We start from the raw sequence: 27,175 nt of genomic DNA, 5'->3' as shown, positions 1-27,175 counted from the left end.
CTTATTTCAAGTGGCTGAATGAACAAAGTTTATGAGAGGTACCTGCCTGTCCATGAACTCCCAATAAGAAATGCAAAGCCGATGGTTCTTTCCACTAATACAACCATGGTGGATCTACCATGACACTATACGAGGCAGGATTATTCAAGCACTGCATGTCAGTAACAGCCTTTTTTCTATTTTTTATTTTTGAACAAGCCAAAAAAAGTATTTTTCACATTGTTTCTGGTTAATAGTAACATCTTACACTGTTCCACTGAGGCCTCTCAAGTGCAGGCCATAAATGATCTCATGTAGCCTGGCCTGTTTATTTGAGAGAATTCTCACACAAATACACTGCATTAGCATCTAGTAATGCTGGGGAGAGAGAAGCAATCATAGCTTGTGCCTATCTAGACACATTACACAAGTCATACACAGAGCAATCATGAAATGGGATTTATTCCGTCTCAGGCACTGACGTTGATGTGGCTCAAACCTAATTTTCTAGAGGACAGCACAATTCTCATTGATTTGGGGAGATGTATTCACATCGTCTTGCTTTGCAGGCTAGCTTTCCCAGAGGCCATGCAAAAACAATCTCTAAACGCCAGTGAGGAGGGTGAAAGCTCTCTCTTAAAAAAAAAAAAAAAAAAGTGCTGAAATAAACTTACCACCAAAAAGGCCATATTTTGACATGATTAGTAACATGGCATGGTCCTACCATAAGGTGCTAAATAATCAGATATGCATAAAAGCATTCCATTATGTGCGTGAAATGATTTACCTCTACCCTCAACTGTAAAAATTTGGCATTTCATATACATTAAGATGAAATCTCCCAAAGAAATGACTGAATTTATTTTACATGGTATAAGTACATAAGCAATTTCACAACAACTATATGGGAATCTCCTTTCAGACCTATTTGTATCTTGTTTTTCTCTTTCCCTATACGATCTCTAAAATGCAATGTAGCTTATTCATGTGGTTGCTAAATATTTATTGAGTGCATAATTCAAAATACTTTCATATATGAAAAGATACTTGCCCTTACAGCCTGGTAGGGAGGCAACACACATACAAACACCCACTCTAATATACAATGTCATTTGTCAAAAGTACAGTAGGAACAGGGATGGAGAGAGCTTAGGTCTGGGAAGGCTTCTGAGAGAGTGCTTGCAACTCCCAACTATAGTCATTAAGCATTACTGCAGAGATATGACGATATGAAAACATCACAGTATGCATAAAATCACACAGTGAGCAGGGATCTTAGCGATCACCCACCCAAACCCTTTCTTCTCAATTGAGAATATGGAGGTCCAGAGAGCCCAAGGCAGCAGTTCAAGGACAGACAGATTTTCTGACTGACCTGAGATGAGAACCCGTATGTTCTACTTTATCCTAGGACTCTCTGCTATACAGCCTGCCAGGGCTTCATTTCTTTTGCCTGCACAAAGGTAACTCAGTTCAGCATAGATGACTCAGCAGAGGTGCCCATGGAGATTTGCTAAAACTGAGCTTCCTCTTTTAAGTCCCTTTGCAACATGGAGGGCCTCTCTATGATTCCATTTGGAATGAAACAACACTAAAAAGTAAGCTGTGTTCCTGACATTGCATAATGACACCATTATACAATAGTGACTTACTAGTTAAAAGTTGATGATATATTAGCACTCTTGCCACAATGAAAATGAAGTAAAAAAATAGAGAGAGAGATAAAGAAAAAGACCTCTAATTTCACGGTACAGTAGATGTTAGAACAAGAAATGAACTTATACCTATGAGGTCAATCTCATCTTGTAGTCAGGAAATATTAATTTGCTGATATGCTTTATGCTGGAGAGTTTTAAAAAAAATTGGCATAAATGGTGCTACAAAATTTCAACCTCTCTTATGAGGATGAGCAAGAGCAGTAAAAAGGAAACTGTTTTAGTCACCACATTTTATTACACAAAGGGTTGAATCAGAAAATTGGAATATTAATAAAACATTTTCTACATGGACTTTGCTGATTAAATAAATAGCTTCATGCTTTTACAAAGATGTGATATGTTACAGTCACGTTTAAGGGCAGTGAGTCCTTTTTTGTAATTACTAATAGGGATGGTTTAATTACACCCATAAGTCCCAAGATATTGCTGCAATACACCAGCTGGGGACTGAAGTGCCCACTCTCTACCTGATTCCTAGATTATCTGGAGTCTGACATGCAAATCCCATCAGCTTTGATTCAGATCCTTCTAAGAAGGAGCTTAGGCAATATATCTTCTGCCTTATTCATAAAGAAAAATAATCACAATAGATGCATCGATTTACTTACATTGTTAACTCTCTGGGGCATAGTTACCTACTTCCTAGAGAGGAGAAATTAGCTTGCAAGTATACTGTCATAAACACAGACAGAGCAAGACCAGACAGAATCCAAATGCTTTGATAATTGAAAGATGCATCCCAGGACGCTTCCTCTGAATAAAAGAATGGTCCCATTAAATGATAGAAGCCTGCTATGTGAATTAGATTGAATTCACAGGACAGAAAATCCAGCCCCCATCACCCCCAACCCCTGCCCAACAAACTGGCTTTCCCAAGAAGAAAACTGGGAGACCCAAGAAGGCTTCAAAGATACAGGTCAGATTATTCAACTGTTATAAACATGCATTTCCCACCCTGATTTTCCTTTGGGAATTCATTCTCTTATCCCAGTTCTAGTCCATGCATTTAGTGGGGCTGACCTCACCCTCTGGCTGCAGAGGTCCAGTCCTGGCCATTGAGTATGAATTCTGCCTCCTCAACCCTGATCATAGCGACTGGTTCAGGAATGAAAATAGGTCCACTGAAAGCCAGCCTTAGGCCATTCTGTGGATCCATTGGGAAACAGCCCTCTCTCCTGCTAGGGTTGCTAAACTAGTAGGATTTGAGCCTGGATCGTTGGTGGCCATCAGTGCCACTGCTTGGGGAGAGCCTACTTACTAACAAAGCCAGCACAGAGAAGGCAAAGCTGTGGTGTGGAAACAGTTGATTGAGCTCTTGGCTCTAGCCATAGCTGCAGCTAGGCTACACCCAGACTTGGTTAGGTGAGCCAGAAAACTCCCTTGCAGACTGAAACCAGAATAAGCTAGACTTTTGTCATTAACCTAAAGAGCCTACATATAGTCAAAATTCTAAACTCAAGCCTCTAACTTAACATGGTAGCAGGCATGTGAGGCACCCTCTACCAACCTTCCTTCAAAATTAAAAGAATGTGTAGAAAGGAAAAATACAGTATCTTGAGACTGTACCAGCGGTTGAAAGACCACCAAAAAACACAAATGTTTTATGGACATGTCAGTATGGAAAACAAAATCCCAGCCTAAGTTCACTCTATTCTTTGAACCAGAACAATATAAGCCCATGCTGTCCAATATGATAGCCTTTAGCTACTCAGGGCTATTTAAAGTAAAATTAAATAAAATTAAATGTAAAAAGAATTTCAGTTTCTCAGTCTCACTAGCTACATTTCAAATGCTCAGCAATCATGTGCTAGTGGCTACCATATTGGACTGTGCAGAGATAGAACATTCCCATCATTGTCAAAAGTTGCAGTGGAAAATGATGGCAGTCATTCTGCCCATTCAGAAGGGAGATATAGTCACTATACTAACCAGGAAGTCAAACTGCCACAAGAGATTACTGAATAAAGATATTCATCGAAGTGTTAAGATACACATCAAAGCATTATTTATTTTTTAAAAAAATTAACAATGACTTTAATATGACAAAGAGAAGGGTAAATTATGATACAGGCATGTAAAAAATATTAAACTATTAAAAGGACATTTAGAAACTTTTTAAAGAGACATGGCAATAAAGAGAGTTTTTAACAAAAAATAATGTATTGACAGAATAAACTTCACAAAGTAAAACATGTCTAGCAAAAAACAGAAAAATAATCATAATAGCTAATTTTAAAAACGTTTTTCTGTGACAAGTAATGTGCTAAATGCTTAATGCAATATCTGTTTTATTAACCAAAATAGCAGATAAAATAGATGATATCTTTATTCTTGTTTCACAGATGAGAAAATTAAGACTTGGTAAGATTAAGAGAATGAAGGAGACTGAAATGAAACCCATGCTGGTCTGACCTCAAACCCTAGCCTCTTTCTCTCTAGAACTGAAAATGTGAAAAGCAATTGCCACTGAGTAGAAATATAAATGACTTTTTTTTTCTCTTTTATGATTTTTTTGTGTTTTTCCAATTCAAAAAACAAGGAAGAAGAAATTTCTTGAGAAAAAAATCCTGAAAGAAAAATTCATTACACTTGACTGTAGCCACTACATGGTTAACAGAAGGCTGCTACATGCAATGGATCCTTGCTTAAAATGGGTTAATTATGAACACTAGAAGTTTTCATATTCTGCTGAAGCTTCTGTGCAAATCTGATTTCTCAAAGTATATTGCTAGACACTAATGAAAACCCAAAGAGACACACGCATTCAAAAGATGTATAGCCAATGAATTTTCTGTTGTTTTCATCGTGAACAACTTTTTTATATCCTAACATTTTTATACTAGCTATGAAAAAGATAAATAAATATTTATGACATTCACTGAATTCCACAGTAACTACTAAGTTGCTCATGTTCTCACTCTGGTTTGAAATGTGCATATTTTAGTGGCTGGTATCTCAGTCTTAAATGAGAAAGCCACAGAATGCTGTCATTACAGACCCTAAAACTACTCATTTGACTCACTACAAGGATATGCCCTTGGTAGCAGAACATAACAAGCTGAATTAAGGCAGCTGTAGACTTAGACAGATACAAACTTCACTGCTGTCCAGCAAACAGCTAAGAACACCCCAGAATTGCCATGGACACTGGTTTCACGGAAGCTTGTGCCATATAACAAAAGAGTTTGATAAGGAAAAACAAACAATGGGATTGAGGAAATACACAGAAATAAATGAAGGCCAATTTCCACCATTCAGCTATCCTGCAGAAACTTTTTCCTTTACCAAAAATGGTCCGATGTACCTGTTGGTATATTGACTGAACTTGCACGTGAGGGAGATCTATGTAGTCATAACATACTAATTATAAAGAATAGGCCAGAATTCACCAGTGGTGGTTCATAAGCTAAAAAAAGTCCTTAGGCCAGTTATCTTTAGTCCACAAAATGTTTTTTGCTTTACCTAATTTAGTGCCAATTTTTTTTATTATTATTATACTTTAAGTTCTTGGGTACATGTGCACAATGTGCAGGTTTATTACATATGTATACACATGCCATGTTGGTGTGCTGCACCCATTATCTCGTCATTTACATTAGTTATATCACCTAATGCTATCCCTTCCTTCTCTCCCCACCCCACAACAGGCCCTGGTGTGTGATGTTCCCCTTCCTGTGTCCAAGTGTTCTCATTGCTCAATTCCCACCTATGAGTGAGAGCATGCAGTGTTTGGTTTTTGGCCTTGCAATAGTTTGCTCAGAATGATGGTTTTCAGCTTCATCCATGTCCCTACAAAGGACATGAACTCATCCTTTTTTATGGCTGCATAGTATTCCATGGTGTATATGTGCCATATTTTCTTAATCCAGTCTATCATTGATGGACATTTGGGTTGGTTCCAAGTCTTTGCTATTGTGAATAGTGCCACAATAAACATACGTGTGCATGTGTCTTTATAGCAGCATGATTTATAATCCTTTGGGTATATACCCAGTAATGGGATGGCTGGGTCAAATGGTATTTCTAGTTCTAGATCCTTAAGGAATTGCCACACGTCTTCCACAGTGGTTGAACTAGTTTACAGTCCTGCCAACAGTGTAAAAGCGTTCCTATTTCTCCACATCCTCTCCAGCACCTGTTGTTTCCTGACTTTTTAATGATCACCATTCTAAATGGTGTGAGATGGTATCTCACTGTGGTTTTGATTTGCATTTCTCTGATGGCTAGTGATGATGAGCATTTTTTCATGTGTCTGTTTAGTGCCAAATTTTTAAATAGAGAGATTTCACACAAAAACAAGATGTCCAGCTTTTCTTGAAAAAGCCAAAGACCTACATGAGTCCAGCATTCTGTTATCGCAACCATCAGATGAACCTTAACAGTGGTTTACCTGCTCCCCACCCAGACTGTTTCGCCCACAAATACCTGGCCCTTGTAAGCATCTGAGCTCGTAGTTCTTATAACAGGAGACACCTGAAGGACCATTAAATTATACCATACCTGATACACACACATTCTTATTTCACTAAATAAATATAAATATATTTCTTCTTAGATTGCTCTTTGACCCCAGGCAATAGGAAAATAAAGTTAATTGCAGAGAAGGCTACACAAAGTAAAGGCTACTTCACATCCATGTACACAACCACAATCTCATTGCTAACACTTGGTGGCAAGGTTCTCTGTGAAGATTCTCTGCAAACCTTCCCTGCCTCATTTCCCCTGGTTCCTGCCACCCCACCACTTTATGATCCATTCATACTAAATTACCTAGGACTCCCCATATGTGATGGTACATGTCTCCAACTTTGTCATGGTCCCCTGATGGAGAACGTTGATTTTGTGTCTTAGTAGACAGAATAGCCCATGAGGGCAGCTATAGTTTCCATCACACCTCACCCTGTAAGCCCAGAGCCCAGCACAGTATTCAGAACAGACTTAATGCATGAAAGACTCACCAGAAAATTCCAAGGCACCCTCAAAATACTTAAGATACTAACCTTCCCTTACTCTTACTCTGGCAAAATTCATCCCTGTATCTTATTTTTTACTTCGGCAAATATCTCTTCGGTTTGTACTTAGCCACCGCATTATTATTTGTTTATTTGTGCTTCCCTGTCTATTCCTGGGTCTTGTGGGAAAAAGTCTGTGGCTTTTATAAGGTGATGTCCATGGATTTCACCATTCTGCCCAGTACCCTGCAGCAGCTCAATAAATACTGAATAAGTGGATGAAGTGCTAGAGCACAAAGCCCTTTCACATAAATCATTACTCCTTGTAATGGCGCTAAGGTAGCCATTATCCTTCTCATCACCATCATCTTCATCATTGTATCATCATTGCTACCAGCACCACAATCTCCGTTTGACAGATCTCAGAGACCCAGTGCCCACAGCTTGTATGCAAAGATGCTAGTGTCCAAACACATGCCTTTCTGTCAAATGTAGCTGAAATGCAGCCAACAGGATAGAAAGGATCTGAATCCTGTGGACAGTGATTTTTCTTTGTTTCCACCTACTCCTTCACACCCTCCTGATTTAAAAATAAAATGAAAGAGTTGCTTGTTTAGATCACGTCCAAGACAAAGTCACCACCATATCAGCAAATGGTAATGTAACCAGAAGAATGCATGCAGAATTCAATTCTAGCAGTGACATGCATGATATTTTTACCTACAGAACATATCTCATATCTCCTTCCTCTGGAGTTTTCCGTAAGTTATGGATTAATAAACTTTCCCTAAGAATGCAGCTTTATTAATCTTGCAAAATACTCAGAAAATATTTTATTATTCCCATCTAAAGTGAATTATGATAAAGTCCCATGTGTGCTCATAAGACATAAAGTTGCTTTCTGCAGCAAATTGTGTTTGTGGTGGTGACTGTTTTCCCCGCGCCAGTAGGATTTGGAGTAAACAAAATGTCAAACTGTCTCCTAACCCGTGAAGACAACAGAGACCACCAAGGTCACAGTAAACCATGACCTAGTTTTTGAAGGGAGAGAGAGTTAGCACAGGATGGCGTTTGTTGAAGCCCCTCCTCTTAAAAAACTGAAAAAGGAAAAATAAAAACGGAAGCAAAGAGAGAGTTCTGTCATCATTCAACTACTGAATTCTGTTTACTATCCTGAGGCAGATCCTTTACAAAGGGAAGGGTAGTGTGACTTTGTGCAATGCATTTCACTGTCTGAAGATAAAGGCTGAAGGAGAGAAGAATGACCCTTTGTGGCATGTCACTGAGTACCAGATATAAGCTCAATTGTGTTGCATATGTTACTTCTTTGGGTTTACAAAACAACCCTATAAGAACTTAATTTTCTGCCGAGGCCCAGAGAGTGAAGAGTCTTGCCCATGGTCACAGAGCTAGTTATATCAGCCAAGCCTTGATTTGACCATCTGTAAAATGGGGATACGAATGCCCATCCTGTCTGTCTGGTAGGACTGTTGTGAAGATGGAACAGGAAGATATCTGAAGTGTGTGTGTGTGTGTGTGTGTACACATATATGAAATACTTGACAAATGTAAGATTACCGCTGCTAGAATGTGGATTTACCTAGATATTCACCTGCTGGCTTCCTTCATTACATCTAAATATCGAGCATTTAAATGTTGGAAAAGAACCAAAGAGTCAGACCTTAAACAAACATGTTGCACAGCAAAGGGGAAATAAATGGTTCAGACTTCACTACTAACTCCTTGGTGACTTTACAATATTGTGTGCCCACGTCTCCTCCCTAAGCAAAGTCTGCTCCTCTACAGAATGAGTGGGTTGTTCTGTCAGGCTACAGGGACTGAGACAGGGAACTGAAGAATGCCAGAGCTGTAATGTTTACACAAGCACTGCTGAGACCTGCAAGCTAGCACATCGCGTTTCCATTCATTCTCCCTACTTCATGTTGAAATACGGGTTCACAATCTCTTATCCAAATTTCCTGGGGTCTAATGTGTTCATAACGCGGACTTTATTTTGGATTTTAGAAAGGCAGCACATACCATACCACATTTATCTTTTATTTGTAATAGCCCTACCCGGGTTTGGGGTGACACCCAGTAATGAAACTCAATGCTTCTGGAGCAAATGGAGGACTATTCCTACTCACGGGAATCAATAAAGATTCTCAGTAGCCTCATGTCACTTCAAGTCAGGGTAGGTTTAACCACTAAATGAGTTAGCCAAAATCTTTTGAGTTTCAGAGCCTTTTAGATTCTGGAATTGCAGAAAAGGGACTGCGTGGCTGCACTGCTGCTGCCCTACTCCCTGGGCACCCAACACTCACACAGCTTGCCTTGCCAATACAGAGTCCACTGCCAGCTGAGTCACTCTCAATTTTCTGCAAGGGCCAGGATGGATGGGATAGGGTAGGAGAAATGAGGAGCTAATCCCAAACAGCAAGGGACTTCCTTCGTTATTTTTCTGTAGCTCGTGATATTAATAAACATTTCTGTTGGAGGTTTATTTTCCCACTCTATGAACAGGTCCTTTGCCTCTATCTCTCAGATCCACTCCTGGCCCCTTCCCCTGCTCTATGGAGTGTTGCAGAAAGTTGATCCTAACCACATTTTTTAGGAGCCCTTGTCAGCTGATTTCCAGTTAGATTCATTCATTGGGAAAGACGGGAAAAAGATAGGAGGGGAGGAGGGGAAGACAGGGTATTTCTCTCCCTTTTTCTCTTGCTGCTTCAAAGTAGCACCCCTAGAAGTGGTGGAGTCTCCTCCATGGTTTCAGAGCACCCATGTGTGGTGCCCACTCCCACCATGTAGACTCTTCTATGCTCTGGCAGTCCAACTCCTGGCCTTTTTCCCCATGTGGCTTGTCCTCCAAGGTTCCACCTGCCTCCTGGGGGCTGCACCTCCTGGGGTCTGTCATACCATAGATGAAGCAGATAGTGTTACTGATCTAGAGGTAGGTTGGCTTCCTCCTACTGCTAATCTCTGTCTTTCACTTCTTTATCACACTTTCAGTTCTTCCAACACCTTTGTAACTGCTTTCTTATATTAAGTTTTTCCTATTAAGCTGGTATGGATCTCCTGGCTGTCATGGATACAGGGCATGTCATTAAAAGTATGAGATTGTGTCTGAAGTCATGGTAGTGTGGCTGTTATGCTTTGAGTGTGTTCAGGGTTAGCACAGAGAGACACTTTTACCCTCCACACATACTGACTGGCAGAGTTTCAATCTGTAGGCTAACTTTAAACCAGCATCAGATAATACACCAGGCAAACAATCACACATGTCAAATACTTGCATTACTATGCTGTGGGATTTGACAAGGAATTAAAAAGTCCACCTTTCGGCCAGGCGCGGTGGCTCAGGCCTATAATCCCAGAACTTTGGGAGGCCGAGGTGGGCGGATCACCTGAGGTCGGGAGTTCGAGACCAGCTTGACCAATATGGAGAAACCCCATCTCTACTAAAAAAACACGGAATTAGCCCGGCATGACGACACATGGCTATAATCCCAACTACTAGGGAGGGTGAGGCAGGAGAATCGCTTGAACCTGGGAGGAGGAGGTTGCGGTGAGCTGAGATCATGCCATTGCACTCCAACCTGGGCAACAAGAGCGAAACTCCGTCTCTAAAAAAAACAAGAAAAAAAAAAAAGTCCAACTCTTGACTACACTCAAAAACTTCCTCCCCCACTGAAAAATGTATGCAAGAAAGAGAGGAAACACATTCTATTAACGTGTAAAATCACACTCTAAACCTTTAGGCCTTTTTTGTTTTTGATTTCATGCAATTCCTTTGATTTGATAAAACTGGAGGGTAAAAAGGAAAGGAAGGAAGAATGAAAGGACAGGACAGAAAACGACAAGAAAATAAAGAAAAAGCACAGTTTGGGAATAATAAGAAATTAAAAGCGTGTCTCAGAGTAGAAAACTCTTCTTTTGTTTTCATTGACTCAAAACAGTTAACTACGGGGCACTTCCCCCTTTACTGCAAAAAAGAAAAAAAATGAAAACAGTGATGGTAGGCTTTAAAAATTAAACGTAGCAAGTGTTTATACTGACTTTCCTCAAAAAGCCAAGTATAAAGGGCATGCAAGATAGTAGTCTTCAGAAACTCTCAATCTTTAGAGGAACCTAGATCAACGGATGTGGAACAGAACAATTGAAGACATAAAGAAGTATGGTGTTTAACAGAATTCGGTGCTCAAGAGGCCTAAGAAAGAGAAACATACCTTGGAAAGTCAGGCAGAAGCAGGTGTCAAACTTAGATTGAGCCTATGCTGTATGACCTTTTTTTTTTAAAGAAAGCAATGCTAGTCCAGTCCCCAAGTCCCCCTCCTCCCTGCCTCTCTTACTCCTAGTCATGTTGATTTATGGCTTCTCAAACAAATCAAGACGTCCTTCTCCACTGATACATTCTGAACAGTCAAATATATACAGAATGATATCTAGCCTGAGTCATATGAACCCACAGACAACATACAGAAAATATAGAGTGGTATCAGGTTAACCAAGTGGTTGCATTTTCTTTTCCTTAATCTTGTGTTATATGAGACAACCTCTTTTATATCAACCTAAACTAGTACTGTATATATTATCTTCATTCCAGAAAACACAATGAAACATGTGCTGATGACAGAATGTGAGAGAAGGGGAAAGGGGTTACAGCATTTGCTCAGGGAAGAGGAATTTGAAATGTTATCAATACTGATGTCATAAGGGATGATTTTTGGAGTGAAATGAATATATGCCCTGGATCCTAAAATAATTTGGGGAGAAAGAGTAAGAGTGAACTTACGGAAAGATTAATGGCACAAGGGACACCAGAGAGACAGAGAGAAAACTAGCAGATAGTAATCACCAAATATCTCTCTCCCATTTTTTTACAGATATATGTTACAATTTCCAGACATAATGGTGCTTCCTCACATAGTCAAAAACCCTGTCAGTATTTGACTATATTATTGACATAGTATATCTGAGGATCTTAAATCCATGTGATGAAATGGAAAGAGCACTGATTTGGGTGCAAGGAGACCTGGGTCTCTATTCTAGCTCTGCTTAATGACCTGGACTCATCTTTCCATTTCTCTAGGCCTGTGGCTCCTCATTTGAGGAGAACTGGGCAACCAGCCAAAATTTGCCCATCAGGCAGCCAAATAACTGTGGTCTACCCGAAATACCGGAATAGTGTGTCAGGAGCCAGACTCTGGCCCCCAGGCCCCAGTGCCTGTTATTCACGCTCCACAGGGTGTCTAACCAGAAGGGAACTGTGCCCTCCTTTGCAGATCCCTTCTCTCTCCATAGGAAAGCCAGAGATGTCCTTCAAAAACCTCGGCCTCTTGAACAAAGTGACTAGTGGCTACCCTGGTTGATCACCCTCTCATTAGCTCCATTCCCTACTCCACATTCCCATTGGCCCACTGGGACAAAAGATGTCCTTTTAAGCCCTCTGCACTGTCAGGCTGCAAAGGAGGGCAGTGACCTGTTAAGTGTGGTGCTAAGTTACCCATAGTCCTTTCCTTAAGGCTTTTCTAGGTATCAAATGAGAGCCTGTGAATCACCCAGCACAGACATACCTACTTTTCTTTTCTTTGTTTGTTTGTTTTTTGAGATGGAGTCTCGCTCTGTCACCCAGGCTGGAGGGCAGTGGCCGGATCTCGGCTCACTGCAAGCTCCACCTCCCAGGTTCACACCATTCTCCTGCCTCAGTCTCCTGAGTAGCTGGGACTACAGGCATCCGCCACCACACCTGGCTAATTTTTTGTATTTTTAGTAGAGACAGAGTTTCACCACATTAGCCAGGATGGTCTCTATCTCCTGACCTCGTGATCCACCCGCCTTGGCCTCTCAAAGTGCTGGGATTACAGGCGTGAGCCACCACGCCCGGCAGACATACCTACTTTTATTGTACTTTACATTATTGCACTTCACAGTTATTGCATGTTTCTACAAATTGAAGGTTTATAGCAACCCTGCATCAAACAAGTCCATCACCATCATTTTCCAACAGCAGCTGCTCACTTTGTGCCTCTGTCCCATTTTGGTAATTCTCACAATGCTTCAAGCATTTTCATTATTATTATATTAATTATGATTATTTATGATAAATGAACTTTGATGAAACTACTGTAATTGCTTTCAGGCACTATGACCCACGCTTATATAAGACAATGAACTTAATAAATAAACGCTGTATTGTCCGGAGCTGCACGCCCCGGCCATAGCGAATAATAACTGACGATTAAAAACGCCTGAGCTCTATTCATTTCCACCTTCTACCTCCTCCCTAGATTTACCTTTTTCCCTGTATTAATACCTCATAAAAGATGGCGCTCTTCCTGCTTCTTCTTCACCCATTTTTCCTGCGCCCGCGAAAATTACTACCTGACAGCGCAGGTGCAACATGACGTTCGACCAGAGAAACCAATACCTATCTGGCCACGCCTCCACTATGAGATCATTTTCGCCTTGGCCCAACCCCTTCCCCTCCAAGTGTATATAAGGCACTGGATTACTGCCATTAAACGAGACTTGATCAGAGCACTGTCTTGTCTCCATTTCTCGTATCTCTTGTTCCCCAAATTCCCACCCCCTCCTCCAGGGCCTGCTTCGACTATCCCGCGGGCCGGGATACTGTATGTTTTCTAACTGCTCCATTGACTGGCAGTTCCTCCATCTACTTTCCCCTTCCTCTGGCCTCCCAATTCACTGAGACAGAGCAATACTGAAATAGGCCAATTAATAACCCCACAATGGCTTCTATGTGTTCAAGTGAAAGGAAGAGTCACAAGTCTCTCACTTTAAATCAAAAGCTAGAAATGACTAAGCTTAGTGGGGAAGGCATGTTGAAAGCTGAGAAAGGTTGAAAGCTGGGCCTCTTGTGCCAGATAGCCAAGTTGTGAATGCAAAGGAAAAGATCTTAACCCACTCTGTGCAGCTCGCTGCCAGCACTTATTTCTTGGGGCAAACAAGAAACAGATTAAAGGACATTAAAAGTGCTGTTCCAGTGAACACATGACTGATAAGGAAGAGAAATATCCTGATAGTGGATATGGAAAGAATTTTAGTGGTGTGGATAGAAGATCAAACCAGACACAGTCTTTCCTTAAACCAAATCCTGATCTAGAGCAAGGTCCTACCTCTATTCAATTCTATAAAGGCTAAGAGAGGTGAGAAAGCTCAAGAGAAAATTTTGAAGCTAGATGACCTTGGTTTATGAATTATAAGGAAAGAAGCCACCTCCGTCACATAAAAGAGAAAGGTGAAGCAGTAAGTGCTGATACAGAAGCTACAACAGGTTATCCAGAAGATCTAGCTAAGATCATGGATGAAGTTGGTTATACTACAAAACAAATTTTCAATGTAGACAAAACAGCCTTGGAAGAAGGTGTCATCTAGGACTTTCACAGCTAGAGAGGGGAGGTCAATGCCTGATTTCAAACTTCAAAAGACAGGCTGACTCTGTTGTTAGGGGTGAATGCAGCTGGCTACTTTACCATTGTGAAAATTCTAGGGCCCTTAAGAATTGTACTAAATCTACTCTGCCTGTGCTCTAAAAATGGAAGAATGAAGCCTGATTAACAGAACATCTGTTTACAGCTTGGTTTACCGAGTATTTTAAGTCCACTGTTGAGACCTACTGCTCAGAAAAAAAGATTCCTTTCAAAATATTACTGCTCCTTGACAACAGACCTGGTCACCCAAGAGTTCTAATGAAGACATAGAAGGAGATAAACGTTGTTTTCATGTCTGCTAACAAAACATCTATTCTGCAGCCCATGGATCAAAGAGTAATTCTGACTTTTGAGTCTTATTATTTAGGACATACATTTCATAAGGCTATAGCTGCCATAAATAGTGATTCTTCTGATGGATCTTGGCAAAGTAATTTTAAAATATTCTGTAAATAATTCATCATTCTTAGACCAGTGCAGTGGCTCACGCCTGTAATCCCAGCACTTTGGGAGGCCGAGGCAGGCAGATCACCAGGTTAGGAGATTGAGACCATCCTGGCTAACACAGTGAAACCCCATCTCTACTAAAAATACAAAAAGAAATTAGCTGCGCATGGTGGCGGGCACCTGTAGTCCCAACTACTCGGGAGGCTGAGGCAGGAGAATGGCTTGAACCTGGGAGGCAGAGCTTGCAGTGAGCCGAGATCACGCCACTGCACTCTAGCCTGGGCGACAGAGCAAGACTCCATCTCAGAAAAACAAAGAATTCATCATTCTAGATGCCATTAAGAACACTTGTGATTCATGGAAGGATGTCTAAATATCAACATTAATAGAAGTTTGGAAGAAGTTGATTCATGGCTGACTTTGAGGGATTCAAGACTTCAGTGGAAGAAGGAACTGCAGATGTGATACAAATAACAAGAGGACTAGAATTAGAAGTGGAGCCTGAAGATGAAACTGAATTGCTGTAATCTCATGCTACAACTTTAGCGGATAAGGAGTTACTTCTTATGGATGAGCAAAGAAATTGGTTTCTTGAGATGGAATCTACTCCTAGTGAAGATGCTGTGAAGATTGTTGAAATGACAGCAATGGATTTACATAAACTTATTGATAAAGTAGTGTTAGGGTTTGAGAGGACTGACTCCAATTTTGAAAAAAGTTCTACTGTGGGTAAAATGCTGTCAAACAGTATTGCATGCTATAGAGAAATCTTTAATGAAAGGAAGTGTCAATCAATGTGACAAACTTCATTATTGTCTTATTTTAAGAAACTGACCCAGGTACTTATCTTCAGCAACCACCACCCTGATCAGTCAGGAGCCATCAACATTGATGTAAAACCTTCCACCAGCAAAAAGATTATGACTTGCTGAAGGCTCAGTTGATCATTAGCACATGTGAGCAATAAAGTATTTTCAATTAAGGTATGTACATTGATTTTTTTACATAATGCTATTGCACCCTTAACAGACTACAGTATAGTGTAAACATAACTTTTATATACACTGGGAAACCAACAAATTTATGTGACTCTTGACTGCAATATTCTCTTTATTGCAGTGGTCTGGAATGGAACCAGCCATATCTCCCATGGATGCCTGAATTTATTTAATAGTAAGCATTCAAAAACACCCATGGTTTTCCTCCTCTCCTGATTATACGCCATTTAGAGTAAGAAATACAGGTAGCATATAATGAAAATTAATATATAGCTAGAAAACATAATTTTAAAGATAACATTTACAATGGCAATTACAAAAATATAAACCACCTAAAACTAAGCTAAAAAGAGTGCATGCCCTTTGATGAAAATTATAAACTGTATTGAAAGACATTAAATAAGAATCAAATAAATGGAAAGAGTTACTGTATTAATGGGTAGAAAGACTTAGGCTCAATGTCCTAATGACGGCATTATCTTTTAATCAGTCTATAAATTCGATAAAACTCAAATCAAATCTCAACAGTATTCTTGCGAAACCTTGAAAGATGATTATAAAATGTATATGGAAGAAAAAGGACCAAGAAAAGCCAAGACACTCTTGAGACACTTTTGCAGAAGGACACTTTTAAGGATGTGTCCTGGCCAATACCAAGGTTCATTAAAAAAGCTATAATAAAATTTGATTAGGGCAAAAGAGTGGCTAAAACATATGCTTAGAAATTGACTCTAAGTTCCAGGAAAATCATTTTTCCATATGCAAGAAAATTAGAATAAATGCATACCTCACACTACACACATACACGCACACACTCTACATGGATTAGAGAACCTAAATTTGAAAGGCAAACAAAACAATAAAGCTTTTAGAAGATAACAAAGGAGAATATCTTCATGACATCAGGGTGGAAAAAAAAATGCTTTCCGAAACAAGACATAGAAAGTGCTAACCATAAAAGATTGATAAATTCAACTACATTAAAATTAAGAAGTTAGATAGCAGAAGGTTGGCAGAAATCCAACTTCTATGTGGCCTATAAATCTATTCAGCTTCCCAAGGCATAAATAACCTTTTTGCATTTATTGGAACTATATTCTGACAATACATGCCGTAGCTCAGATTCAGCATATGGTTGGCCCATCTTTGACTTTGTCCGCAATTAGATTACTAGCACTACTGCTTTAACCTGAGTATATTTGAATGGATGTGGCTTATACTTAGAACTTTCGTAAGACATTATATATGTCGTAAGACATATAATACTGCCCAGAATAACACGGCCTATAATTCAAGACAAGCACTACCACGTGCCATCATTATAGGCACTGCTACACCATCACCAGAGAATAGGATTGTACAGCAACTCTTCCTTACCCTCTGTGCAGTGTTTTTCTATGTTTATGATCATTCATACTACAAAGTTCACTCTTGTTCTGCTAACTGCTGCGATTTAACTGCTACTCCAAAAACTGCCAGGAGAAATCTATATCAGTGAAAGCAAGGATAGAAAACCCTGGGGTAGATCAACTTCTAACCCCACAAGAGAAGGTAATCTACTGTCTCCCACACAGCCACGATTTTGTACCAAAAGCCTCCTGCTGTGAGCCTGTGAGTCTTCCATTTCCTTTCTCCTCTCACTCATTCTACCAAGTGTTCTTCACCAATATTCTGCCATTCACTCTACATGTTCACATATATACCATAATATATGAATATAGTCTGAGACAATAAGAAAAGAAAATTTCACCCCCATATGACTTATGTTTAAGGCAAACTTTTTCAAGAAGATGCCCCTTGCATGTATCAAAAGAGAGGCTTCTGTTGGCATGATAGTATCTAATAATAACACTCTGTTACTGATAGTAAGTTATTTCTTGGGGACGCCCAAGGAATGGAACCTCATAAACTTTCAGTGCATTTCATGTCAGGGTACTGAGTAATTACACAGCATTGTAATTTTAAAATTTCCTCTTTGGATGAAAGCAGTTACATTTATAATTTTTCCTATAATGAAGGTAGATAGTTCTAGTGAATCAACTGTTTTAATAGGACAGATTTGGATAAGTAGTTATTGTTAATGATTTTAAGAGATGTCAATAAAACACAGAAATGACTTTCAATAGATAATTATTATAATTCACTCCCAAATCTAGATTACAAAATAAAGAACTGCAATAAAAAATGATTTTCAAGTCCACTGATCACAAAGAATTTCAATATTGTCTATGGAAAACAATTAATTTACACTAATCTTTTTGCCCAAATTAACTTAATGAACCACAGGAGACTGAACGCATTTAATTCAATTCAATTGAGCAGAAACTTATTGAGCATCTACTACATTCCAGATACCAGATTTAAAAAGGGAAGCTACATTTCCTTCCCCTAAGTAGTTCATAAATGTCCTTTATTCCAGTATAATTATTAGGCAAAATACTATTTCTTTCTTATTATCTATGTAGTAACTAGCTAGACAGTTTACAAATGTCCTTTATTTCAGGAAAATTATTGAACAAAATACCATTTCTTTTTATTATAGATATAGTGATGAGCCAGAAAGTGAATGAGAATTCAATGGAATTATTTAGGTTTGTTCTGGAAAAATACATTCAAAAGAATTATCAAATTTAGGAGAGTGACTATGTCTGCCAAGACAAGGGGACATATGATCAGAGAAAGGTTACTAGGAGGTTTCAACTGTGTTTGTCTGGCTTTATTTCATTAGCTGAGTGGTAGATACAAAACTTTTTTTTTTTTTTTTTTTTTTGAGACGAAGTCTTGCTCAGTCGCCCAGGGTAGAGTAGCTCCACCTCCCGGGTTCACGCCATTCTCCTGACTCAGCCTCCCTAGTAGCTGGGACTACAGACGCCCGCCACCACGCCCAGCTAATTTTTTTGGTATTTTTAGTAGAGACGGGGTTTCACCATGTTAGCCAGGATGGTCTCAATCTCCTGACCTCGTGATCCACCACCTCGGCCTCCCAAAGTGCTGGGATTACAGGAGTAAGCCACCGCGCCTGGCCAAAACTTTTTATTATATTGTTATTTATACTTTTTGTGTGTCTTAACCCATTTATGCCACAGGTTGCAAATTGTTTTTTGTGAAAAATCAGACTTTGGCGATGACCTTGAGCAGTAGGATATAAATAACGCCCACAAGCTTAGCATTCCAATAAAGGAACACTAGGCATAAATGGGTTAAATATTACATCCTACATTTCAAATCACACACATTATTTTCATGATAGAATGAAAACTACTCTTAAAAAGCTTAAGTGATTCTCTACATTTTTCCCAATCTATTTCATAAGACACTGAGAGATGCTACTTGAAAGCAAAGGCTCTATGGCAAATGAATTTTTAAAATTCTTCATGAGTTAAATGACTTTAGTGCAGAAAATCTCTGAACCTTTAACATATCAGTAAATACCACATCTTACTAAGAACAGGATATATAATTCAATACTTTCCAAAAATGTTTGACATGGAACTTATTTTTCCGTCTGAGCCCTCTTCCTTTTGAAATATTCATAATGATATTAGGGGACATTAGTGTTCCCTGGGACACAGTTTGGAAAATGCACTATTAAAAAACCCATTTTGATGCATGTGCTACATTACCACTCTACCCAATTATGCCCATCCCTAAGCCAATAACCATCCTTCATGCTCGCCTGACTTTGTCCATGAAGCCCTATCAGTCTAAACCGCCTGTAAGCCTTGAGAAACTCCTGGTCAACCTTCAACATCTAGGTGAAATGAAGCCATCCCCAAGCTTTCCTTTCTCCAGAAGGTTCCATCGCTGTATAGATATTTTCCATAGCACATCTCCTGCTGTAACAGTTATTTATGCATAAAACCAGGTCCCTAGATGGGAAACTGCACAATTGCATCTTGGTACTCTTCACAATGCCTAGCATAGAGCCAGAGCAAAGCACAAAGTAGGTGTTCAGTAAACATTTGTTGAATGGACATAGAAGTGATGTTTATGTGCATGACCAGAATTTTGTTCCTCAATCTCCCTGATTTTCTCAATGCATATTCACAGCTTTCCTATTATTTTCAATTGCAACACTAATAAGAATAAAAACAAAGAGACATAAAGACTGAATGTGACAAAGGCTGAGATAGAAACGAGGAAAGACAGAGACAAAGAAAGAGCAAAGAAAGAGATGCCTGAACTGATGGATACCAAATAAACAGATCATGAGTCCATTCAAGAGATGCAGAGACTGACCAACAAAGAAAATCATAAATCAATATGAAGCTCGGAGCAGAGACATGGGGTTGGTAATTTGCAAGACTCACTGTAGGTGGTCAAGATGGCCGATTTGAATTCATGCTGAACTACTTACAACTATTTGAGAGGGCCCATCCTCTTATTTTGATACCCTAAGTTAAACAGCCCGCCTTCACCACCACAAAATTTTCATCATTTTAGCTGTCATCTCTTCTATTCAGCAGAATTTTATTTCTATTTTCCTTTCTGTTTATGAGACTCCCCCACTGGCATTGCAGATTGGTTATATGTCAGCTTCAAATAAAATAAAATAATAATAATAAAAGCAAGCTGGCAATTTCTTTCCAATAGAATATGCTACATATTTCATAAAATAGATGCCAGAGGAGTTTTACGATTCCTGAACCAAAACCTTCCCCCATCTGAAGACCAAATGGAAGAAAAATAAAAAGAACATGTCAAAGAAAAAGAAACCTGAACATTTGCTCTCCAATCAAAGGGAAATATCCAGGTGATTAATTTGATTAATGAATTGTTTTCATTTTTTTACACGAGTTCATATCCTGATATGCAATTCACAGATTCAGTTCAGTGCGAGTTTTCATGGATATAAATGTACATACCAGAGGAGGGGTTTTCTTTTCCTACTGACATGCTTTTTTCAGTACAGAATGTCTAGCTGGCTCATGCTCTTAGCCTGACAACACCTTCTCTGCCAAGTTTTATTTATATTTTCAAGCCACGTCTCTATCCTGGTATAGGAGACAATCTGGTCTAGTGAAAGGAGCACTGGACAAGGAGTCCAAGAACCCCGAGTTGCGAGTGCCTCTCAGCTGTAAAGTTACGTATCTCTGCAAGTCTAACATTCTTTCAATCTGTAAATTAGGAGAGTTGACAAACACACCTCTAGAATTCAATCAAAGTCATTTTACTTTCCTCAGAATAACTGTGGAAAAGTAAAATGGCATGGAAATTTTAACATGATGTGTATTTCCACAACTCCTCTTCACAAACAGGCAAAATGTGTAAGGAAATATTTCCAATTAAAAAAAAAAATTTGCCTAAAATCCTAAAATGTATCTCTTCCTAAAGATAGACCAGATAATATTGGGATACATAACTCTCAGAATATCAATGATAGAAAACTTTTTCATTATCTAGGGGATGGGTTTTTATCTCATTTGAAAGATAACACTAGGCCGGGTGCGGAGGATCACGCCTGTAATCCCAGCACTTTGGGAGGCCGAGGCAGGCGGATCACCTGAAGTCAGGAGTTTGAGACCAGCCTGACCAACATGGAGAAACCCTGTCTCTACTAAAAATACAAAACGAGCCGGGCATGGTGGTGCATGCCTGTAATCCCAGCTACTCGGGAGGCTGAGGCAGGAGAATCACTTGAACCTGGGAGGTGGAGGTTGCAGTGAGCTGAGATTGTGCCATTGCACTCCAGCCTGGGCAACAAAAAAAAAAAAAAGAAAGAAAGAAAGAAAGAAAGATAACACTAATAGCTAAGTAACTGTTCATGCTAGGTATTATTCTAAGCACTTTGTGTTACTTCCTGTAATCTTCATAATTTTATGAGGTAAGTATTGTTATTTCATTATAAAGAAAACTAAAGCACAGATAAGGTAGATCAGCTGGCCAAGGCCACACAGCTTGCAGAGCTGGTGGAGCTGAGATCTGAAGCCAGGCAGTCCAGAAACCAAGTCCAGACTCCTTACCACCTGTCAAACAACCTTTTAGTTTGAGAATCTCTGCTGACCACAGCTAGTAACTGAGAAAAGCAGTAGTGCTGTTTCTGCATTACTAATTGCCTAAACAATTATTTACTAATTGATTACTAATTGTTACCTAATTAATAAACATTTTCACAGAGTAACCAGATGTGAACCATTACTAACCAATGCCTGATAGAAACTGCCAGAGTCACAAGTGTTCAAAATGCCTATCATTGTCCCGTTCCCTGTTGATAATAAGGTAACACCATTTTGTGTGGCTAGCATCTAAAAATGGGGAAATATGCAGCTTGCTCCTATAGAAGTCTTACTATTTCATTATTCTCCATTAAATTTTACACCCTGGGAACTAGCTGGGATCACTTCCTCACTCAGAGGCAGCATAACAGTGGTTAGGACAGACCCTGGAACAAGAATGGCTGGGTTTAAATCCTAGTTCCATCCCTTATTTGCTATGTAATCTCAGGCCAGTTAACAAATCTTCCTGTGCCCCAGTTTCCTTATCTAGCTAATGCAAATGAGAATACAAGTATCCACATCCTAGGGTTATCTAAAGATTAAATAAGTTAATATGTGTAAAGTGCTCAGAAGCATTCCTGACTCTTAGTAGCACTCCATAAAGGTTAATTATTCTGTTTTATTAACATGAAAGGTGACTTGCCAAACATCAAAGTCAGAAGTAGCTGGATTCAATCCTGGTCTTCCCATTCCAAATGCCATCCACCTTCTTGAACAGAATTCCATGCTGTCTATTACTAAGAGTTATCACTCTGTTGAAATCCTGCTATGTGCCAAACCACCCGATCATACGATTTTCCCCATAAAACTGCTCCAAGACCCACAAGGTAGGTAATGTTGTCCGTTTTGCAGATGATGAAAGCAAGGTTGTGAGAGGTTAAGCGATTCATCCTCAACTGCCTAACTCAACCACTGAGTATTCTTTGTCTCAGGAAGTCCTAAATAACGTTAAAGTTCCTGACAATACCCTTCAATTTATACTATTTTTAAAGTGCCATCTAAAAGACATAAACTCTGATTTTCTTGCTTTGTTTGCTTTATTAGCTTGAGAGAAGGATTAAATCCCAGCAAAAACAAAATGTTTGACTTGAGTGAATTATCAAAATGAAATGCTGCCTCCATTAGATTCTTCATCTGCCTGCAGGGTGGCTCCAAGCATCCTAAATCTACCAAATGCAATTTTTTAGATGGGTACTATCAGGTACCAAGCCAAACACTCACCCATTTAAGAAAAATTACTTTGGAGGGCAAAGGGGAATGAAGAAGAATATTCCTCTCTGGGTTGGGAGGAGAAAATGAACAATACGTGATACAATCTCTTCCCAGCAGCCTCACACAATGGTGTGTCTTGCAAATGAAACATACTGTGAAACAGCTTGTGAGATGAGCTTCATCAACAATAAGTAATTTTTATTCAGATTTTATCGTTGACTACAATGAACATGATTAAACGTTTCAGATATGCCTATTCAGACCTTAAGCAAACCACTAAAAAATAAAAACTACTAAAAATCATCTTCTAAATCTGCTTTAGAAGAGACTTAATTGCCAACTCGATGGGTAGAACCGAATTCCTACTTGATAGCAGCACCGTTCCCAAGAAGATGGTCACAACATATTTGCACTTCCCACCTCGGCCTCTTTTCTCATCCCTGCGGATCCTCCCAGCGTTGCCAAATAGTTACAAAGTCAGTCCTTTCAAACCACTGCATTTTGAACTTCCTAAACCTTTAAGAGAGACTCTGTGTACGGAAAAGAACAATAGCGCTTCAAAAGACCTTTCTGCGAGTTCTTCAATACTCCATTTGAATGCTGGGGTTTCAATCAAGGACATCAGCAGACAATTTCTGATTGCTTAGAAGTTGACTTTTATACAGCTTTGATTAGGTCGCCCTTCTCAATAGGAAATCAAGAAAATATTTGATCACTTTAGGTTCCCAGAATTGTCACCAAGCCTTGTCAGGATAGGGAGTGAAAGAGACGGGGGTGGCGGGGGGCCCTACTCCTTCTGACATCTCCGAACCCCCATCTATCTTCGTGCCTGCGCAGTTCCGGTGCCATCCAGAATCACTCATCACAGAGATCACAAAAACAATGGGTGCTAATTCAAGGGGTGGGGATGGTTTATAATTTTATGGATTTCCCAAAGACCTATAATTGGCACATAAATGTACCAACGTGAACTGGATAATTAGGGGGTTCTAAAACGTAAGCCACCTTTAATTTATATGATTACTTGAAAACGTTAAGTGTTGTAAAGTGTAGTGGAATCTCCACACGGCCTTTATTCAAAACTATCAACACTGAAAGTGTATTTAACTGGCCAGCAGGAGGGGAGCAGGAAGGAGGTGGAAACGACGGCGCGGATTCTCACCCCCGGTCCCTGTTGGCTGGCTAGGAGCTGCACTGGAGCATCCAGCTCGCAGGCGGGCTCGCCCCCGTCCAGCTCCCAGGCGGAGAAAGGCGCTCTCGCTACCGCAAGCTCTACACTCGCCCCTCTTTCTAACGGAGTTAAACATAGGCGTGCGCCGACATCCAAACGCACACGCAGACACCGACCCACGCGGGCGCGCACCCCAGCCTCGCGACACACACACACCGGAGCGCACAGAAGCCCGCGCCGCGGCGCTCTCCACTCCGCCCGCCGCCGAGAGCCGAGCGGTCGCCAAACGCCCCCGGCCTCCCCACCCCCACGCCATTCCTTCAGACTCTCCCAGCCTAAGCGGAAGTGCCCCAGCAGACCCCCAACAATGAGGACTTGTGCGATGCAGTTGGGGGTTGGGGGTAGTTCACACGGAGTGAAACGTACACAGTCTGGCAGGTCTGGGAGCAGCCAAGTGGCGTCCGCCTCTCCAGGCAGCGTTCCCTTGTGCCCACTGGCCCCCATGAGGCCCACCAGCACCACCAAAAAACAAAAACAGAGAAAAAAAGCGCCTTAAAAAGTGCAGAGAAAAGATGCGCCCTCCCACCAGGGGTCACAATAATACTCCCCGGGACGCAGCCAGCGGAGGCAGAGTCCTGACTGCAGCAGTCACCCTGGTTTTGAAATTTACTTTGTACACTCACCCAGTGGCCCCTTTCAGACGCCGCGACACGACCTCCCCCCATCTCGGACTCCCTGCCTCTGGGTTCTCTCGGCGGTTGACACCCTCTTGTGTGCCTGCCTTACGAGCCGAACCACAGAGATTTAAAGTTTCCCTGGTAGGAAAAAAAAAAAAACTGAGCTCTCTGCATCCAAGTCAGAGCGTCTGGAGCAGAGAGAAGGAAGAGAGGCGGGCTGGGGAGGGGACTAACTGGGCGTGTGGGCAGGGGGGTGCTGGGGAGTGGATGGAGGGGGTCGAGCGGCAAAGAACAGAGTCCACAGAAGATCCGAAGAAAGGCAGGGGTCCGAGGAACGCGGGATCCAGTTCTCACGGTGCCCGCGAAAGGGCTGGGATTACTGGGATAGAGTCGGTTTTTCGAGAGGTCGAAGCCGAACCTAGCTACCGAGGAGTAGGGAAGTGAGAACGGGGTTCGGCCGAGTGAGGAAGAGGGTCTGGCCACCAGAGAAGCAGGGAGGGAGTTTCGGGAGCACAGGACAGCGGGAGAAGGCAGGCTCGAGGACCGACAGAGCCAAGACCGCAGGAGGAAAGAGGGCGCAGGGGGTCTTGGAGAGAGACGCGTGTCAAGGGTGGACAAGTCTGGAGACAGGATCGCGCGTGGTCAGAAGTAGGGAGACAGGGGCGCAGGGGTGGGTGGCAGGAGAGAGAAAGAGAAGTCACCCCTTTCCTCCCAGCAAGTGGAGGGAGAAGGCGAAAAACTGCTGCAGTCGCCATCCTCGCACCACCCCTAGCCAAACTGCTGAGTGGCGCGTCCCAGGAGCCCTCCTCCGCGCCGGGGGCCCCAGCGAAGCTGGCTCCCCGGCGCCGCGTCGTCGCGGGGCACCTGACGCGCTGAACTCAAGGGTTGCCGCGCGCCCCCGCCGCGCCTCACCTCGCCTAGCCCAGAGCATCCTCCTCCGCTGCCGCAGCCGCCCAGGAAGCGGCTACCCATGCCCGGCGGGCGGCGGCACTCAGGCGCGCTCTACAGCCCGGGGAAGCCCGGGCGAGCGCCGAGCTGGGTCCATCCTCCCCGGGAGCCACGGGCCCCGCGTCAGAGTAGGGGGAGGAGACCGCCACCCGCGCGGACCCGCCTCCTCCCGCGGCCCCCGCCCCGCCGGCCCCCGCACCCGCCCGGCGCCCAGCGGCGCCGCTCACCTACTAGCTCCCCGGCCGCCGCCGCCGCCTGGTAGTGCGCTCCTCGCCCCGGCCTCGCGGCTCCAGCTCCCTCCGGGGCGCTCTCTGCGCAGCCTGAGCGCGCTCCGAGAGCTTAGCCGAGCCGCGGTGGCGACGAGGAGGTGGAAGAACGAGCGAGCGAGCGAGCGGGGGCGCCGCGGCTTGCAGTCGCGCCTCTGGAGCCCCTGCGCGCTCTCTCCATCCTGGCGTGGAAGCGGGAGAGACAAGCCGAGAGCGAGGGGTCCCCGCCCCAGCCTCGCCAGCGTGAAGAGGGTAAGGGAGGGGGTTGTCACAAAGTAGCCAGTGTTTTCTCCCCCATCACCACCACTGGCCGCAGCTCCGCCTGGCCCCTCTCATTTTTCTCTAGGGTCTACCCTTTTATCCAAGCCTCGAAAACATACGCATACCCAAATATACGGAGTGCCATTATGGGCGAAACCACGAGGGGAGTCTCTGTGAGGGCATGTTGCCCCCACGCCCCTTGGCAGGAGGGGGCGCTCGCTCCCAGCCGCCAGCGCAGGCTCGGTGGCTCCTGTTTTGACTGAGGCTTCCCAGGCAAAGTTGGGCAAGTTGGGAGGGAAAAGGCTAGCATGTGTCACGTTTCCGTCCTAGGAAAGACCCGTGCCCCTGAGAGTATGCAGACCGCGGTTAACTCCGGCTTACTCCCCCCAACTCCCTTACTCGGCTCTTAGAATGACTGGGAGTAAACAATCCTCTGATCCGAAGCTGTGCGGGAGACGGCTCCAGCGAGTACGCAGTCGGTTGCTCCTTGCTTAGGGTCCTAGCTTACAAAGATCCTAGAAACACCAAGTCGCAGAAAAGATTGGGTCCTTCTGAACATTCTTCCACCCTGAGACTGGATTCAATTCCAGGAATCCCTGTTGTGTGGCATACCTGTCTCCAGAGGCCTGAACGCAGGAGGAGAGAGGAGCCTGGAGAATCAAATCAAGTCGATAATGTGTAGATTCGCACTGCACACAAACCACCCTGCTGGACCCAGGTGCAGAAAAGGAAAGCAAGAGGCAAGCAACCCTTCCTTAAAAAGTTTACCCTTACTCTTTTGGGGGCTACACTTCTGTTTTCCAGCTGTGTAATAACAAAGCTAATGCGATGGATTTGTGCTTTTCTGTTTTGGGTTTTTTTTTTTTTGTTTTTTGTTTTTTTGTTTTTTTTTTTTTTTTTTTTACCTCTTAGCTTCAGACACTCACCCACGGAAATTTAATGAAGCTTTTAGGGTTGTTACCTCCAGAGTCAATGAGCTAAAAATATTTAGCCTAATGCACTCCTTGTGGAGCCAGTAGGTCCAGGGCTGGTACATACAGAGTCATCAAGAGACCCTCCCTTTCTCTACAAAATTCACGACCCATTAAACTTACTCCGT

At 42.0% G+C, this 27,175-nt stretch overlaps 1 protein-coding gene across 20 annotated transcripts in view; it reads right to left on the bottom strand.

Moving 5' to 3' along the window:
- Nucleotides 1–26,246, bottom strand: part of DAB1 (DAB adaptor protein 1) — a 429,613-nt gene extending 403,367 nt beyond the window's left edge. For 11 of the 20 annotated variants that reach the window (XM_028833282.2, XM_077955569.1, XM_015140526.3 and 8 more), the window contains exon 1: nucleotides 25,514–25,704. The gene's annotated coding sequence lies outside the window, so the exon portion shown is untranslated. Of the gene's footprint in view, nucleotides 1–24,607; nucleotides 25,140–25,513; nucleotides 25,705–25,776 lie in introns of those variants that run through there. The other 9 variants (XM_077955601.1, XM_077955706.1, XM_077955726.1 and 6 more) reach the window with 6 other exon arrangements.
- Between the last annotated feature and the right edge of the window lie 929 nt (nucleotides 26,247–27,175).

This window comes from Macaca mulatta, chromosome 1, assembly GCF_049350105.2.
Source record: "Macaca mulatta isolate MMU2019108-1 chromosome 1, T2T-MMU8v2.0, whole genome shotgun sequence".
Lineage (NCBI taxonomy): Eukaryota > Metazoa > Chordata > Mammalia > Primates > Cercopithecidae > Macaca > Macaca mulatta.
Note: the sequence above shows the minus strand (reverse complement) of the source record. Positions and strands in the feature narration are given on the sequence as shown.